Source organism: Phoca vitulina, unplaced genomic scaffold, assembly GCF_004348235.1.
Source record: "Phoca vitulina isolate PV1807 unplaced genomic scaffold, GSC_HSeal_1.0 scaffold16, whole genome shotgun sequence".
Classification (NCBI taxonomy): domain Eukaryota; kingdom Metazoa; phylum Chordata; class Mammalia; order Carnivora; family Phocidae; genus Phoca; species Phoca vitulina.
The window spans coordinates 16163822-16181670 of record NW_022589719.1 but is presented as its reverse complement, the minus strand read 5'-3'; positions in this window follow the sequence as shown (position 1 = coordinate 16181670).

Genomic DNA, 17849 nt, shown 5'->3' with positions numbered 1-17849 from the left:
TTTGTAAAAAACGCAATATCTGCAAAGTGCAATGTATATGATCATCTACTTACGAGAAATACTCCTCCAGTTTAATAAAGTCACCAATAGCATATTTAATAATTAAAGTCCTTTTCAGACATCATACAAAATCTATGATACCATTCTATAGTACTAACATTACATGATATTTTTATAGTTTTATATCTAGGCTAATAAATTCAAGTAAAATACCTAAGTATTATAAAACCTAATTTTGAGGCTTATGGCACAGAGAAAGGAATCAGGAAGATGAGAGTATGAATTTTAACTCTGCCACTTCCAAGGGAATGACTTTTGCCAAACAGCTGTTGAGAATTAAAAATATGATAGAAATTTAAACCTGCATAGGGGTATTTTGCATAAAGAATAAAATTAAGAAAGAGTGATTAAAATGAACATAGAAAATATAAGTAAAATATATATTTATATATAAACATGTTTTATATATAAATAAAATGTTTTATAAAATAAATTTTATTTATTTTTATTTATTTATAAAATATAAGTAAAAGAAAAAAAAAATATATATATATATAGCACCATTCTCTGATATCCGAATTGGAAATAACAGAATTGGAATAACAGAATTCCAGACAGAAAGAACAAAAAAAAGGGGGGGGAAATCACTGAAATCTTTAAAAAAAAATGTCCTGGGACATAAGAACCAAAGTTACCAAATTGAACAGGCCTACAGAGCATAAAGAAAAATGGATGCAAACAAACCAGTACCCATGCCCATCATCATGAAATTTTATATCATTGAAGTACTAAGAGTAAAGGGGAATAGGTCCCATAAAAGAATAGCAGAATGTCTTCAGACTTATAAACAATAAAGCTGGAAACAATGCCTTCATTATTCTGAAGGAAAATTAATTCCCACCTGCTGTCATTATCAGTCAAGTAAGACAGTAAACCAGCAGGTCTCAAAATTTGCCTCCCATTACTTTTTTTTTTTTTTTTTTAGAACTTCACTTCTTTTTTTAAATTGTATTTCCAGTATGGTTAACATACAGTGTTATATCAGTTTCAGGTGTACAATAGAGTAATTCAACAATTCCATACATTACCCAATGTTCATCATCACAAGTACACTCCTTAATCCCCATCACCTATTTCACCCATCCCCCCACCCACCTCTGTGTATTCTTTCTCAAAATGCTCCAAGAGACCAAATTCTAACAGCATAAACCTATAAACTAAGAAAGAGAAAGTCATGTGAAGGGACTCGAGAAACACACAGCAAGCTGCCATTATATCATTTTTAGCCTGAGTTGAGAATATCCTGGTTAGTTGGTTCCAGAACCTTATCTACATCGGTTTGTCTTGACCATGTGAAAATGAATTTCTCTTCTTCCCTCTATGTCTCAGTTTCTGGAAGAGCTGAAAACATTTCACTTACTCCACAGAGGTACTCAGTTTTGATTTACTTCTGGAAGTTGCAGGTACGTTATACCCAAACAATATGAACATAATGAATTATTTGTGTATTAGGCTGGACTCCTATCCTTGCTCACGGACTTCTCCAAGGATGGTTTTTGTACACTGTCAAGGAAGTGCCACCATGATAAAGAGGCTCTGCTCACCTACCTTATCTTTTCCTGCTAAACTTCATTTAACACTATTGCCGTTGTACTTCTTAACACATCTAGGTTTGTGCTTAGCACCGTTTTTTTTTTTTTCAAAACTAAGCAATAAATTGTTTACTGACATATACAGAGATAGGGGAATTACAAGGAAGAACAAAAGTATAATCAGCACAAAAAGTAGGATAATAGCTACTCTGGTGGGAAGAAAGATATGTGACTAAATTGGAATAGAGACTTCTAAATTATTAAAAATTACTTCTTCCCAAACTTGGTGGCATTTATAAAAATGTTACTTTTATTATTATTTTGCTCTAAATTATACATATAATTTTAGACATTTTCTATGGGTAGAATATATTTGTCACACACATATGTAAACAATTCCTTCCTAGATCTGAAAAATTTCTGGATTGGAAAATCCAATCAAGTTCCTGACACACTGAATGAACAGTAACTTCCTCAAAGCACTTCATCACAAAGAAATAAAGATCACCAGACTGTCTATAAAGTAAAAAATAAAATAAAAATGCAACATGTCAGGAATCCTAATGGCTGGAACTTCTTATCAGCAATTTGGGAATATTTAAGACAACTAAGAAATAACTTCAAAATTCTGAAGAAAAGTACTCCAAACTTGGCTACAGTCCAACTATCAGTCAAAATGAAATGTTACATTTAATTCTGAGGAGCTACTGAGGATTTGCTAAGAAAAATAATCAGGTAACAAAAAAGACAATATGGAACCAAGGAAGAAGAAAAGTATAAATGAAAGAAGTTATTTCCAGTACAAAAAGGGGACAATAGGCTCAGAGAGTAGTTTGCCTTAGAGCAGGTGGATAAGACTCTGGAAAGGAAGAATCCAATCAAGGAAATAAATCAGTAAATTAATTTTCCAATATATGCAAGAATTTGGAAAATCGCATTGCTATATGTTGTATAGGTTGAACAGTGTTCGGTAATGTAGATAGGAAAAAAATCCAAGGGAATTTTTAAGTCTGAGAAAAATTAAAATATATATATATACTTATTGCATGCCACTTACTTAGCAGTGAGGTGTGTATATATATATAATGATAAAGTAAATGGAAACATTTAACTTACTTCAAAATCATTATATAACTTGTCTTCAGGATTGGAGGAGGGAAAGTAGAGATTTAGTATAAAGAAAAGTCTCATTTATCAAAACATGAAGTCAAGAGAAATTACATATATCATACAGCATTGTTCTATCAAAGCCACTTTGAACTAAGCATATTATCATTATTTAAAATTAGAAATCTTGGGCGCCTGGATGGCTCAGTCAGTTAAGCATCTGCCTTTGTCTCAGATCATGATCCCAGACTCCTGGGATTGAGCCCCACATCAGGCTCCCTGCTCAACAGGGAGTCTGCTTCTCCCTCTCCCTCTGACCCTCCCCGCTGCTCGTGTTCCTGCTCACTCCTCTCTCTCAAATGAATGATTAAAAACTCTTAAAACATAAATAAAATAAAAAAAATTAGCAATCTTATTCCAGTAGAAACAACTGAAAAATTTGGTTTGAAAATTCCATTTCCATTTCTTCCCTTTGGTTATATATCATAGCATTTCCTGTATTTTGGGACATTTTTTTAACTACTGCCACATAATACTTTGATTACAATAAAACTTGCAATAAACAATCATGAATGCCACCAAAATGAGGACTTTTAATTTCTCCAAAGTATGAAAACCAAAAATAAAAAAGTTAAACTAATAGATTTTTTAATAATGATCATTATGAATATAATTAATAAGGGAGATTTCCTGACTTCCTTTGACTTTTACCTGAATATCTGATATTCCATAGCAGGAAACTGACTCTTACAGTTAAACTTCTTGACAATCATGTGGAATATATATTTTTCTAAAGTAGACAAAATTTATACCTAGAGTAATAGTTTTTTTTTTTAATTCTGCTATAGAAACTCTTTAGCCAAACAGTCTGTTAAAGATTCAGAAATGTATTAAAGCACTTTATTCCCTAGGAAAAATAAACTACTCCACAACTCTTCTCTACCTTCTTTTTTTTTTTTTGTCTTTTTTTTTAATGATTTTATTTATTTATTTGACAGAGAGAGACAGAGCGAGAGAGGGAACACAAGCAGGGGGAGAGGGAGAAGCAGGCATCCCACTGAGCACGGAACCCGATGTGGGGCTCGATCCTAGGACCCTGGGATCATGACCTGAGCCGAAGGCAGACGCTTAACGACTGAGCCACCGAGGCGCTCCTCTTCTCTACTTTCAAGTGCTAACTATGCCTTATTACTCCACAGGGTCTATTTCACTGAGACAGGGTAACACTCCTAAAGAAGCTGTTCCCTCTATATTTAGAATTTATTTACAAATAGACAGTGTGTGGTATGTGAAGTCAATTCCTGTCAGTTACTCTCATTGTTATATTCCCATCACCTGTATCAGCTGATGAACCTAGAACTAAGTAAAACATAATTCATGTTTACCATCTCATAGCACTAAAGTAATGTTCTTCCCCTGGTGGAGGAGATTATATAGACACTCAGCTGCATTCCCAACAGCCACTTAGAGCACATAATGGAACAGTTGATGTGGATAATCCTCGAAACAAATAAGGTAAACCCTTGTGCTCTCAGAGCTGGTGTTTTTTCAGGAGATAGAGGTGCAAATAACCAAAACCCAAGCTAGATTTGACAGGTGCTTTGATAGAAACGTAAACAAGTGCTGCGGCAATCCTAAAAAAAAGAGAAAATATTTACTCTAGGGAATGGAAAATTAAGAAATTTTATTGAAGGCTTCCAGGCAAGGCTTCTTAGAGATGGCATCTGGAATGAGCCTTAAGTGATAAGTAAAATTGTCTTGTCAGCTGAACACGGAGTACATTTTAAAATTTTAAAACCTTGTTTGCCTTTGCCATATAGACATGCATTATGTATTTAAGGGAGTTTTTCATAATATAACGTATAGCAAGAGCTTACTTCAGCTGTTCCTATATCAGGCAAAAGTTTTAATTTCTTGCTTCTATTCCATCTCTGGGTCTGCACAGCATTGCATAACAATCTTTTATTTTGCTTTCCTATTTTTTTGTATATGTGTCTCATTTTATGTGATTCATAGCACTATAATATGCTCTGAATATGGTAGGACTTTCATTTTCTCTGTCATTAAGTAAGGCGGCCTATTTTGTACACAAATAATACCTATTTCTATAGATCCTTAATAAATCCTTTACGGACAATAGTAAATGCTTCCAAAACCCTATTTGAATGTAATTTCTGATGTTAAAAACTTTCCTATTCAGTTAGAATGAGGCTGTTCTCATTTCTTTTCTTTTAGGAATGTCAATAAATGGCCTGGGATATTATTTACAGTGATTAATGTATTGTGTTTCTGATAGTACCAAATTTTTTTTTAACAACTAGCACCACAGAAAAGTCCCTCTCATTCCCACTACCAGCATCACGATAGGTTAACTGTTACTAGAGTAAGTAAAAATCATCTTTATTATTGGGAAGTAGAAGCTGCATGTGGCCTTCTGTGCTTTAAGATTGATCTAACCAATCATAATGAAAACTGAAACATAATCAATAGCCAATAAGTGTGTTTGGCTTGTTAACTGATCAGGAGCAGCCTGCCCTTCAATTATATAATAGGGAAGCCTAATAGTGATTGGGTACTTACCCAAATATGTCTAGTTTTCTCTCTTGTGGGTATAAGAATTCCCCTGGGTTGTCCTGTAGCTAGAAAATGCTGTGTGTCTAGTTTGGATCAAATAAATGCTAGAACATTTAATTAAGGAGGAAGCTCCTCTAGACCTCTCTTTCTGCCTGTGACAGGGACTGAGCAATATTTGAGACAGTTGCTGCTGCATAGTCCTGGACATAATGCCCAGCCGACTAGCTATGGACAAACAGCTTAACAAAAAGTGAGCCTTTGTTGTGACATTTTGGGGATTGTCTTCTTGCGACTCAGACTAGCACATTCTGACAGATACAGACACTGACATGAAGGAGAAGACACTTGACTTTTCCAACCCTGAAGGCTTGGCATTTTTCAGTGTTGTGGCAGTGGAGAGAGCAGATGCTCTCCTCATTCACTTCATTCCCTTCAGCCTCAGATGCCCTGGTGTGTGCCTCAATATCACTTCCTCGATTTCACTCTTGCTTTGACATGGTCCAGTCTGTGAAGTTCAGCCCACCGTCAGGTTTATATTGGTTCACACAGTATTGGTCTTAACAGTGGGTTTGTTGTTTCTGTTTATTTGTTTTCTTAAGTTCTTCCTAATAAAAAAAAATCAAGATTCAAGCTATGTATTTGTATTGAGAGAGAAAGAGAGACAGCTTGTGCATGTCATGTCTGTGTCCTCTTTTAAAAATCAGGAAATCTATTACATCTGGGCCCATACCTGCCCATTGCAAAAATCTGCAGAGTCAAGATGCTTCTGCCTCTCTGTCGTTTTCCTGACAGTGACGCTGAGCACTCGCTGCCATTCATCACCATACGTGAGCTGCTGTTTTTCTTGTAGAATCAAGGGGAGAGTGAAATATTCCTTGCACTCATTTCTCTGCAGGAAATGTGAAAATAAAGGAGTGCTCAAGAAGGCCACAGGCTTCAAGAAAAATGAGAAGGACGACATTTCTTTGTGGAAGTGAAGGCAATTTTTTTTTTTTGTACCTGAAGTATTTCACTCATTTTTGTTACTCGTCTAAGCCCAGGGTGCATTAACGGTATCAACTTTGTTCTACTGATTCCCCACATCTATTTGAGGATATCCTGGGGGTATCTTTAGATCATCTACTTCATTTATATTACATTCAAAATGGAACTGATTTTATTTCAAAGCAAGGGAAAATATAAACAGATATCCTACCTCTGTAACAGAGAAATGTGAAATTCTTACGTTCATCTCACAAACACAGGTAACACAGGTAATGGTTAAAACCCTGAGTTTGAGTCCTGGATGTGCTGCTTCTTGACTTTGTGACTTGGGCAAGTTTCTTCCCCTCTCTGTGCCTTGGAAACCCAACTACAAATGGAGATCCTGATGGTGCCTACTTCTGAGAAACTTATGAGAACCGAATGAGTGCGTATTAGTAAAGAGCTTAAAACAATGCTTGGCAAATAGTAAGTATTACATACGTATTAAATACAAACTCTACTTCTAGGTTTGGAAAACATCATTCTGTTGTTTAAATTTCTACGGCAACTTTTGATTCGCCAAATGCACTGATGTTATGAATCGGTCTGCCTAGAAAGAAATGGCTCCTCTGGGCTTCTTCAATTTTTTGTGCTTAGTCTCTTGAACAATGCCAGAAACAAACAGGGAATTAATAAGTATCTGTTTATAAAAATCCCAAAAAAGGTCTGCCGATCATACTGTGACACTGCTAATGAGGGGGTTAGCCGTAGATGACACTTACTGAGATAACATCTTCCCCCAAGGACTGAAGAACTAGAACAAAATGTACATGCCCCAGATGCTGAATGCATGTTAAAACTGTCACTGAGGGGAGCCTGGGTGGCTCAGTTGTTAAGCGTCTGCCTTCGGCTCAGGTCATGGTCCCAGGGTCCTGGGATCGAGCCCCGCATTGGGCTCCCTGCTCCGCAGGAAGCCTGCTTCTCCCTCTCCCACTCCCCCTGCTTGTGTTCCCTCTCTCGCTGTGTCTCTCTCTGTCAAATAAATAAATAAAATCTTTAAAAAAATAAAATAAAAAAATAAAAACTGTCACTGAGTGTTCAAGCACTACATTCTATTGAAATTTGAAATTCTTTATTGATTGAATTACTATCATTTCAATTACCACGGAAGTCACCATGATTTGGGGAGACAGAAAATCTGTTATAATATCAATTTCATGGGGATTTGCCATGTTTTTCAAACACAAACACACACACATACACACACACACACGAACGCACGTGAACACGCACATCACAAAAACATTTAATTTTGCTTGTTAACTTTACAAACATATAAAATGGTAAAAATAACTGCATCAATAATCCCAGGTAAATAGTTAAATGCTGCCTATAAAGTATTTGCAAACACAAGGTCCATATAAATTCTTAACAATAGTAATTAGTAAAGCTTAGAGATTTTTAAAAGGGAAATCCATTCAGCTTTGTTTAATTTCTGCCATTTTAAACACATAAAATTTCTTTATCTATAGTTTCTATCTGCTAACCAAATGACAATGTACAGAACACAAGCATTCGGGCAATTTAAGAAAAATCACTCATTTGCACATTGGGAGAAGCTTTTAAAACCATTATCTACTATCATGTAAATATCAACGTATGCAATTCTTAACCTGTAAAATATTTACTGGAAGTTTTATGGGCCTCACATAAATTGGAACCATTAGATATCCAGTTGGCAGTTGGGACAAATAATAGGGTATTACTTAGCAGAGAAGTATCATTCCACAAATACAGCAAACCACAAGACAAGTCACACATCAGAGGACTTTTGTACAAGAAAGTTGGGTAAATCACTGGAGACCTTCTGCATAGGAGTCCTAAGAGCCTGGTGGGCATAGGTCCAATGACAAAGGGGAGACAGTATGGATAGTTCCACCTAAAATCCATTCTATCCTAGTGAGAATAATGCAATTCATCTTGGATAGAATTATAAAATATGCAAGACTCCAGTAAATCTGATATTATTTTACCTGCCTCTCCCAACATGTTCGCATCTGCCAGCATCACAAGTGCTGTGGTCAAAGAAAAGCCTTTTAGACTTAGACTCTGATACTGATATTTTCTTATAGCACGGGGTAGGTCAAAATACATGTCCTGTCTGTGCCTCATCAATTCCCTCCCCTCATCAATCAGATGAGAAGGACATTAAGCCAGTGTTATTGCAGGCATCAGATGAACTGAAATTTGGTAAGTGCTTAAAGCATGCCTGCCAAAGAGTAAGCCCTCGAGGTGTATGCATCCGTACAAGCTCTTCTGGCGTATTGATAAATATGTTGAACAGAATTTATTGACAAATATGATAAATATGCTGGCCTGGAGGCAGAGTTATTCATTAAACTTGGAGAAACAGACTTTCAGTTTGGTATTGTTAGTGCAGCAAAAGCAATCTGACCATATCATTCACACTAGTTTAGATACTTCTGTTGGTTTTTGTCTTCCTACATATTCTTCTCCCCACCAAAAAAATAAATAAATAAATAAAATCAGTATGCCTCATAAGAAGTAAAAATTAATTATCTGGTTTCGAGAAAGTAAAAATAAATGTACAGTTATTTGGGTAAAATATTCACTTTCCACTTACTCCATTAGTTTCAAGATTGAAATTGCCAAAAATGCTCTTTTCTTTAGTCAAAGTTGTCAGATGCCTAAGAATCACAGGTTAGGTTTTTTGGGTTTTTTTGGTTTTTTTTTTAAGATTAAAGTGAAATTAAAAGTATGGCATTTGGAGTGAGAAGGCCTTACTCTGAATCTAATTTTCTCCACTTTCTGTCTGTGGCTTCACACACATTTCTTCAATATGTTTTACAAGCCTCAGTTTATTCACATAAAATGTCAATCATGATACTTACCTTATTGAAATATTGTGAGAAATAAAACTGTGAGAATTAAATCAAACAATGTCTATAAAACACTGTACCTCACTCCTATTTTACACAATCGTTTGAAACTGTTATTATATCATTATGACAATTACTGAAATATCCCAGTCCTTCAACACATTATAACATTTTTGTGGAACAATGATTTTCTCAATTGAGCAAACACTGAAAAACAGTTTTCTTGACAAGGACAATGCTCATCACAGTGTAGACTCTGAATTTACACTGGACAGCATCACCTAGACACTTGTTAGAAATGCAAATCCAGAACATCTGGGGGCTTGGGCCCCGGAGTCTAAGCAATCTCTAGATAATCCTTTTACACGTTTAGCTTTGAGAAGCTCTGATCCAGAGTAGCAGAATTACAGGTATACTCATAGGGTTGTCTCAGATAATTGTGTAAGCTAGAGTAGGAGTTGGTACTTAAAAGGCCACATAGTGAATATTTCAGGCTTTGTGGGCCATATAGTCCCTGCCGCAAGTACTCATCTCTGCCATTGAAGTCTCAAAGCAGCCACAGCTAATATGTTAAAAATTGAGTACAGCTGTACTCCAATAAAACTTTATTTACTAAAATGGGTAGCAGACTATAATTTGCTGGCTCCCACCTCCTGTTAGACTTTGCAACTACACAGTTTATATAACCACGACGGGCAAAATTCACATGTTGAAACGCTAGCCCCCAATGTGATGGTTGCTGGAGGTAAGCCTTTGGAAGGTAACTAAGTTTAGATGAGGTCATAAAGGTGGGACCCTCATGATGCGATTAGTGCCCTTACAAGAGCACGCACACAGGAAAGGCCATGTAAGGACACAGGGAGAAGGTAACTGTCTACAAGCTAGGAAAAGGGTCCTCACCAAGAATCAAATCTGCCAGACCTTGATCTTGAACATCTCAGCCCCCAGAACTGTGAGAAATAAATATTTGTTGTTTAAGCCCCCAGTCCATGGTATTTTGTTATAGCAGCCCAAGCTGACTAAGACCATAATCGTATGCACTGGTTGTGTTTCTGTGGTCAAAGTAGACACTCAGCAGCATGCAGACTCTAACAGATGAATCCAAGGAAGCATTTTTATTTTACTGAGGCATTCATTATTCCTTTGGTCTGTGACCTGATTCTTTGGTTTGTGACATGATCTATTAGCAAATCACTAAATGGCTGTTCATTCTACCTTATGATTAGCTGTGCACAGTTAACTGTGAGAGTGCTCAAAATCAAGGACGACTGGGGGATTGTAATGTGGGTTGTACAAAAATAGCCCCAACAGAGACTTCGGCAGTCTCAGTGATTTTGATTCACCAAATGCAATCAATATGTTTTCTGTTCCCCAGAAAATGATAACTTCTTGAATTATTTCTCTCCTTTTCTCAAGAAGAGTACAGGGCAGCATAAATAGCTCCAATTATAATAAAAAATCAAGATTTTCCTACCACCTTTTCACTCTGAAAAGGTAGCTGCCAAGGAGAGGGTAGAGGGCTTTCGCACTGAAACAGTAACTCAGCTTCAAGTGATATTGCTGACATTTTAGAGGAGAAAAATGCCAGTATTAATTTATCAAACTAAAATTCTCAGAGACATTTTGAAATATATTCCAGTTTCTCAGGATTTAATTTAGTCCCGGGAAACGAGTTATTCACTGGAAAATGACACTATTCCATTCACCACCTATGTGGATTGCAACCTGGCTGAGTGTGTGAACCATGCCAGACCCCAGTCCCAGCTGCAGCCTTGCATAGAGCACGGGCTCCAAAGTATATGTTAAGTAAAACGAACTTCCTTACTCAAAATGTTATAAACCAACCTAAAATTTTATAAGGGTAAATACAGAGACTCATTTGGAAGTTTTTCAGAACAATTTTTGATTAATTTGTTATTAATTATTTTACTATTCGAGGAGCCATAAGACACAAATTAATTCTGACCTTAGATTTAGAAGCCAATTAATTCAGTGCTTCAAGATTTTATTTATTCATGTGTTCTTTGTCTCAGCAAACATTTACTTGCAAACAAAGATTAAAGATGTCCTGTTTTTAAAAACCGAATGATATACTAAGAACGTCAACATATAAACAAATACTTACAATACAGAATACATTCTGAGAACAAAGGAAGTTTTACTATCTCTTATCAGAGAAGATACAAAAGTTTCAGAAAAGAGATTTATTGAATAATATATAGTCCGTGCCTGAGATGTGTGAGGCATTATTTTAAGCACTGGGAATATCAGTGAACAACAACAGCAACAACAAAAACCGATAAAATTCTCACCCTCATACAGGTTACAATCTTGTGGCCAGGGAAGCAGACGTAGACAATGAATATAATAAGAAGTAAATTTTGTAGCATGTTAGAAGACATCTGCATTACTGAAAAATAGCACAAGGCAAAAGAGATCAGAAATACATTTCTGCCGGGGTTGAAATAAATCATATTAAGGTAAGGTGCCATGAGTCAGGATGATGAGGGTAGAAACTGTGAATGACCAGCCATTAATTAGTATAATTGATAATAAAACAATTGCTAGTGTAGCCGTCTATGAGATTGTTTGTACTACTTCTTACAGGACCTCCATAGAAGCATATTTTGAAGTTTATTCCAATCACAGGATGCTATCAACAGCTAGGATCAATACAAATAGAAAAATAATCTATTAAATGGTAGAGTGCTGGGATTGGTATTCTAGTTGTTAATGCTAAAGTACGAGATAGAATAGATGCAAGAGTGACTAATAGTTCTAATGAAGTTAAAGGTCAAAGTAGTTAATATATGATTTTATGGTCATCGGCAATTGGGCTGCAGTAGTCTGTATGGACCTACGATATCTGGTTCTTTTCATAGCCATGTATAGCTTACACTGAGGATCAGCAAATCCCTTTTTCTCTAAAGGGATAGATAATAACTATTTTAGACTTTGCCAGCCGTACAATCTCTATTACAACTACTCAACTCTGCCATTATCGTTGTATCACAAATGTAGCCACAGACAATATGTAAACAAACAGACATGGATGTGTTCCAATACAACTTTATACAGATACCAAAATTTGAATTTTGTATAACTTTCACTCATCATAAAGAATTTCTTTTGATTTTTTAAATTATTTTAGAATGTAAAAGAAAAAAAGGGGAAAAAAAGGCATTCTTAGCTCATAGACTGTACAAAAACATGGTTAAATTTGGCCAGTGGGTCACAGTTTGCCAGCCACAGCCCTATAACTTTTCATTCAATCAGTGTTAGAAAAACTATGGTAAATATGACTGGGATAATAAGTAGCAGAAGATTGAGCAAAACATAATTGTTAAGATGTCGAGCTGGAGTGGAAGCTCTGAGGATCACCATTTAACTTAGATGCAATTATCTGGCTCTGTTACCTTAATGAGTCCTATTCTTTATTTACCAAATTTAGATGATTCCATCTAATCAATGTATGGTGCTGTTGTAAAGTGGGCTTCATGTCTTTTGTGGAATAAAGGTAGTATAAATTGAAATTACTTGCTCCGGTCTGAACTCAGATCTCATACAACTTTACTTGTAACAACAAACTCTAAATAGCTACTACACAATTAGGAGGTACTGAGATCCAACACCAAGGTCATAAACCCTGCTGTCGATATGAACTACAGAACAGGATTATTCTGCTATCCCTAGGATATCTTGTTCCATGGATCAAAGTTTTGGGTCAATTAGTGGCTTTATATTATTTGACTAGATAAGTCTACGTTTGGTCATTCAGAGGTTTTTCTATGCTCTGAGGTCACCCTAAACAAAATTACTAGTTTAGATAATGATTTTTTAGTCCCTTACGGTAATTAATTTTCATATTGAACTAATAGATTAAGCATCACATCTTATATATTTCTTTCTTTCTTTTCACAGGAAGGTCAATTTCACTGAAGTAAGAGAGTAAAAACCTGGTTTGTCCACTTATTAAATTCCTTATTTAGAGAACAAGTGATTATGCCACCTTTGGTACATACATCCTACAAAAATGGAGGCAGCAGTTTATGATTATAAATTGAGCTTTGGAGGTGACATATGAAGAGGGTTTTGGAGGACGTAAGTTAGCCAAGCGATACATGGGAGCAGTGCTTTCTGGGCAAGGCGAGCAGGTCTGACTCATTCAAGAGCAATAGCACCAGGATGGCTGGAGTGAAATGAACTGAGAGGAGGCCACAGGTGACAAGATCAGTAGGACTTTATCAATGATGTTGGAGCTAATAACAGAAGACTTTGTCAGATGAACAACAGGAAAAGCACATGGTGCTAATAATAAGAGTGGTTATCTACACTTAACTCTAGGTCAGAAGCTTTACACATAGCATTGTCTTTGGTCTTTATAACAGCCAAGGCAGGTAGATATTTTTATGCACATATTATATTGGAGGAGACTGAAGCAGAGAAAATAAGTTACTTAAAAAACCATATAACCAGTAAAAGACAAAAACTGAGATAGGAACTCAAGAGTCATGTTATTCCTGAATATATTTTACTCTCCTTAAAATACCAATTATTTCAATAAATGCGTCTTAGAAAGGTTAGGAGTTGGGGCGCCTGGGTGCTCAGTTGGTTAAACATCTAACTCTTGGTTTCAGCTCAGGTTGTGACCTCAGGGTCATGAGATCAAGCCCCGTGTTGGGCTCCACACTTAGCCTGGAGTCCGCTTAGGACTCTCTTTCCCTCTTCCTCTGCCCCTCCACCCCACACATGCACACTCTCGCTCAAATAAATAAATAAATCTCTTTTTAAAAAAGTTTAAAAATTAATGTCTTATATTCAGTCTGCACTTATGATTACTGCTGGATGAAAAGACAATTCAACAAAGCCAACACAAGGTTTTTTTCATGTACTTTTTATATAAAATCGCTCTGACTCCTTTTCATATCACCCCCTCTACTCCTTGTCCAAGGGAACCACTGTTACTTTGTCACCCCAGATTAGTTGGCATTTTCTAGAACTTTATATACATAGAGTCGTACTGAATATACTGCTTTTGTCAGGCTTCATTCAATCAGCATAAATACTTTGAGATTCACCCTGTGTGATTATTATAACAATAGTAAGTTCCATTTTTGTTACTGAGTACTATTCCATTGAATGTATATATCACAAGTGGTTTATACATTCACATACTGATGCTCATTCAGATTTTTTTTTTTTTAGTTTTAAGCTATTATAAGTAACACTTCCATAAATGTTCATGTACAAGTCTTTGTATGGGATATATGTTTTCATGAATCTGCTCATTAGTAGACAACTGAATATGCAAATGGGGGCCCTCTGAAAAGCTGGGACTCTCTCTGTGCCCAGTCTCATCGTAGGTACTCTGTTCTCATCCCACCTCCTTAACACAGGGATTCTGCTTGTTCACCTCCTTTCTCCCTCCCTTTGACACAGCCTGGAAACTAAAAAGGAAGTAAGCTGGGGCAATCATAGGACTCACTTCTTTTGTTTCCTAACTCTTAGGGGCTTGTGTCCTTTAATAACCTGATGTCCAATTTTGTTATATTATTTAAACATTGGTTCATATATCTCTGGAACCAAAGTAGTGTTTGGCAGGGGCTTAAAATATTAAGAAAATAAGATGAATAAACAAATTATATATAAAAATTTACTAGCACAAGGTCAAGTTATTCATTCATTAATATGTAGTACATTTGATTTTTCTCATCTTATGAATTTTGAGCAAGATTTTTTCATAGGCAACTATGGCAAGCTGAAAATACTGTCTCATGACTTTTGAATAGGTCATTTTTCCCTGAGATTGTTTCTGAATCCCTTTATATCTTCAATGACATTCACTTTTCTCCTGGGTATGTATCTATGGGTTCTAAGATGATGTCATCATTCGTGAGATCATCACAAAGACAATCTAGTGTATATTTGCCAGAGGAGTCAAGTTAGATTTTTTTTAAAGATTTTATTTATTTATTTGAGAGAGAGAGAGCACGCGTGAGCTAGCAAGCTAGAGATCTGGAGTGGGGGGGTATGCAGGAGGGAGAGGGAGAAGCATACTCCCTACTGAGCAGGGAGCCCAAAGGCGGGGCTCGATCCCAGGACCCCAGGATCATGACCGGAGCCAAAGGCAGACGCTTAACTGACCGAGCCACCCAGGCACCCCAAGTTAGATTTTTTTGTTGATACTTATTTAGGAAATTATTTTAAAAGACATTTTTTGTTTATCAGTGATATATTAGGAAAACACAATTTTCTGTAGTTAGAGATATTAGAATTCAAATTCCAGCTCTACAATCTGGCCACAGATTTTAGAGAAATTCTCTAACCTCTATGAAGTTCAATTTTATTATCTGCAAAGTTCTATTAATAGGAACACCTCCTTCTCAGAGTTTTACGACTGGGTAGAGAACAGAACACACAGCAGGTATTCAATGAGTGTAGAATTTTATATATTGATTATCCTGAACAAAGGGTTTATAATGTTAACTCTTTCATTGGTTCTCTCTTTTAAGCTGTGAATTTCAATGTTATTGACTGGATGTTTCTCTTGGCTTATTGATTTTTTGTTTGGGTTGAGTTCTTTGTAAATGATCAGTAAGTGTTAAAGTAAAAGAAAATGTAGAATTCCTTTTGGAGTCCATTAATTTTATCTCTCATTATAAACAATAAAGTAAACATCACTGCTGTCTTCTTTGTTCCTTTCAAGAATTGCGCTGAATCCTCCTTTGAGTAAAAAAATGGTATAACATCTAATGATGATGACACATCAAAAGGTTTGGATTCCACTGTCATTATACTGATGACCTTTACTTTAGAAAAGTGATGAATTGCAATAAGTGCTGCTTTTGTGATTCCATAGCAACTACATCTGAAAAGAAACAATTAAATTCTAAGCATCCTTAGATAGTAATCACTGCTATTATTACATTTATGTATATAAGATTAGAAGTCTGAATTTTTAGTGCATGTCACAGAATGGCCTGCTAACATCATCAAACTTGGAAAACCACGTCTTAAACATTTTGACACTATATGATTTAAATAACAAGTTAAATCTTTTGTGCTTTATCAAATTTTATTTTATTTTTTTAAAGATTTATTTATTTATTTGAGAGAGAGAGTGAGTGTGAGTAGGGGGAGGGGCAGAGGGAGAAAATCCTGGAGCAGACTCCCCACTGAGCATGGAGCCAGAGTGGGAGAGGGGCAGTTCAAGATCCCATGACCCATGAGATCATGACCTGAGCGGAAACCAAGAGTTGGATCCTTAACCTACTGAGCCACACAGGCACCCTATATTTTATCAAATTTTAAATAGGATAGAAAAATATAGATATCATAGATAACACATAAAATTGGCAAAAGACAGAGAATTGCTTTAAAGAGAAATGCAACTTACTGGTTGAGTTTGAATTATCTGGATAATTATCATAATTATAATTTATGGCATAAAAGTCCAAATAAACTTTGTAGTTCCCTGGCTATGGACAATGAGTCAATCAATGAATATCCAATGGGTCTGATGTCATCACCAAGCAGGATAAATGCCAAAAATCTACACCTAGGTATATCATATTCAAACTGCAAAAAAAAAAAAAGACCAAGAGAAAATCTTAAAAGAAGTACATGTACATGTGAAAGAGAGAAAAAGAGAGAGAGAGATCACTTCATCTACAGAGGAACAAGAATAAGAACTGCAGGAGACTTCTCATCAAAAACCATCCAAGCAAAATGAGAGTGGAGTGAAATATTTAAAACGCTGGGGAAAAAAATCAACCTTTAATTCTATATCCAGGAAAAATATGCTTCAAATGTGAAGGAGGACATTTGAGAAAAAAAAGTAGAGAAGTCCAAAAATGTTCACTCCCCAAAAGTAACAATTAAACTGGCAAAAACTGCCAAAATCAGCTGTTTTGGAATTCTGTCATCTAATAAGAAAAGCATCATGAATGGAATACTTAAGAAAAAAAAATGCTGAATTTCAGTAAAAGGACTCTGGGACATGCTGACTTACCCTACTACCACTCTCCCCACTCCTCAGCTCTGCAGCAGTCTTGAATAAAGGAGGCCTGAATTCCTGGCGTAGGCTGCCAGTACCAGAGGAAGCAATATAACCTTCTTCTCAGAATTATGTTAGCATGTTTTAACCTATCTGGTGGCTCCATGAAGACCTGGCTCAGGACTTGGCTTTTTTTCACCCACCTCAGAACTTGTGCAAGGCTGAGGAACATTTCCAGGTGTCATTTGTCATAAGCATAGAAAGGCAAATGTATTAGATGTTGCTTTTGGGGGAGGTCATTAAGAAGATGTGACCACTGGTCATGAGCTGGACCTGGGGCCATTAGAGGCTCCCCACTCCTTCTTTCACCCCTGGAATGTGTATTCTGCTTTTCTTCCCCATTACCAGAAGCTTCCCAAAGGATAAAGTCTTGAAATAGAAATGTGGTATTAAGACTACTTAGATGGTATATGTGACTGAATCCAGTGAAGGCCTCTGTATAAATTTTTAAGATTTGGTGGGCAGGTGCAAAAACTACTCTTCTTGAGGTCACCCGAGCTTCTTAAGTAAGTCCCCTTGCTCATTAAAACTATCATCTACCAATCTGGAGTGGTTTGCCTCTTTCTTTGGTCTCTCCCTACCTTCCATGTATAGAAGCAGGTTTCAGAACACACCAGAAACCTCCCAAGGAGGTTGTGAACCAGCAGGTACTATCCA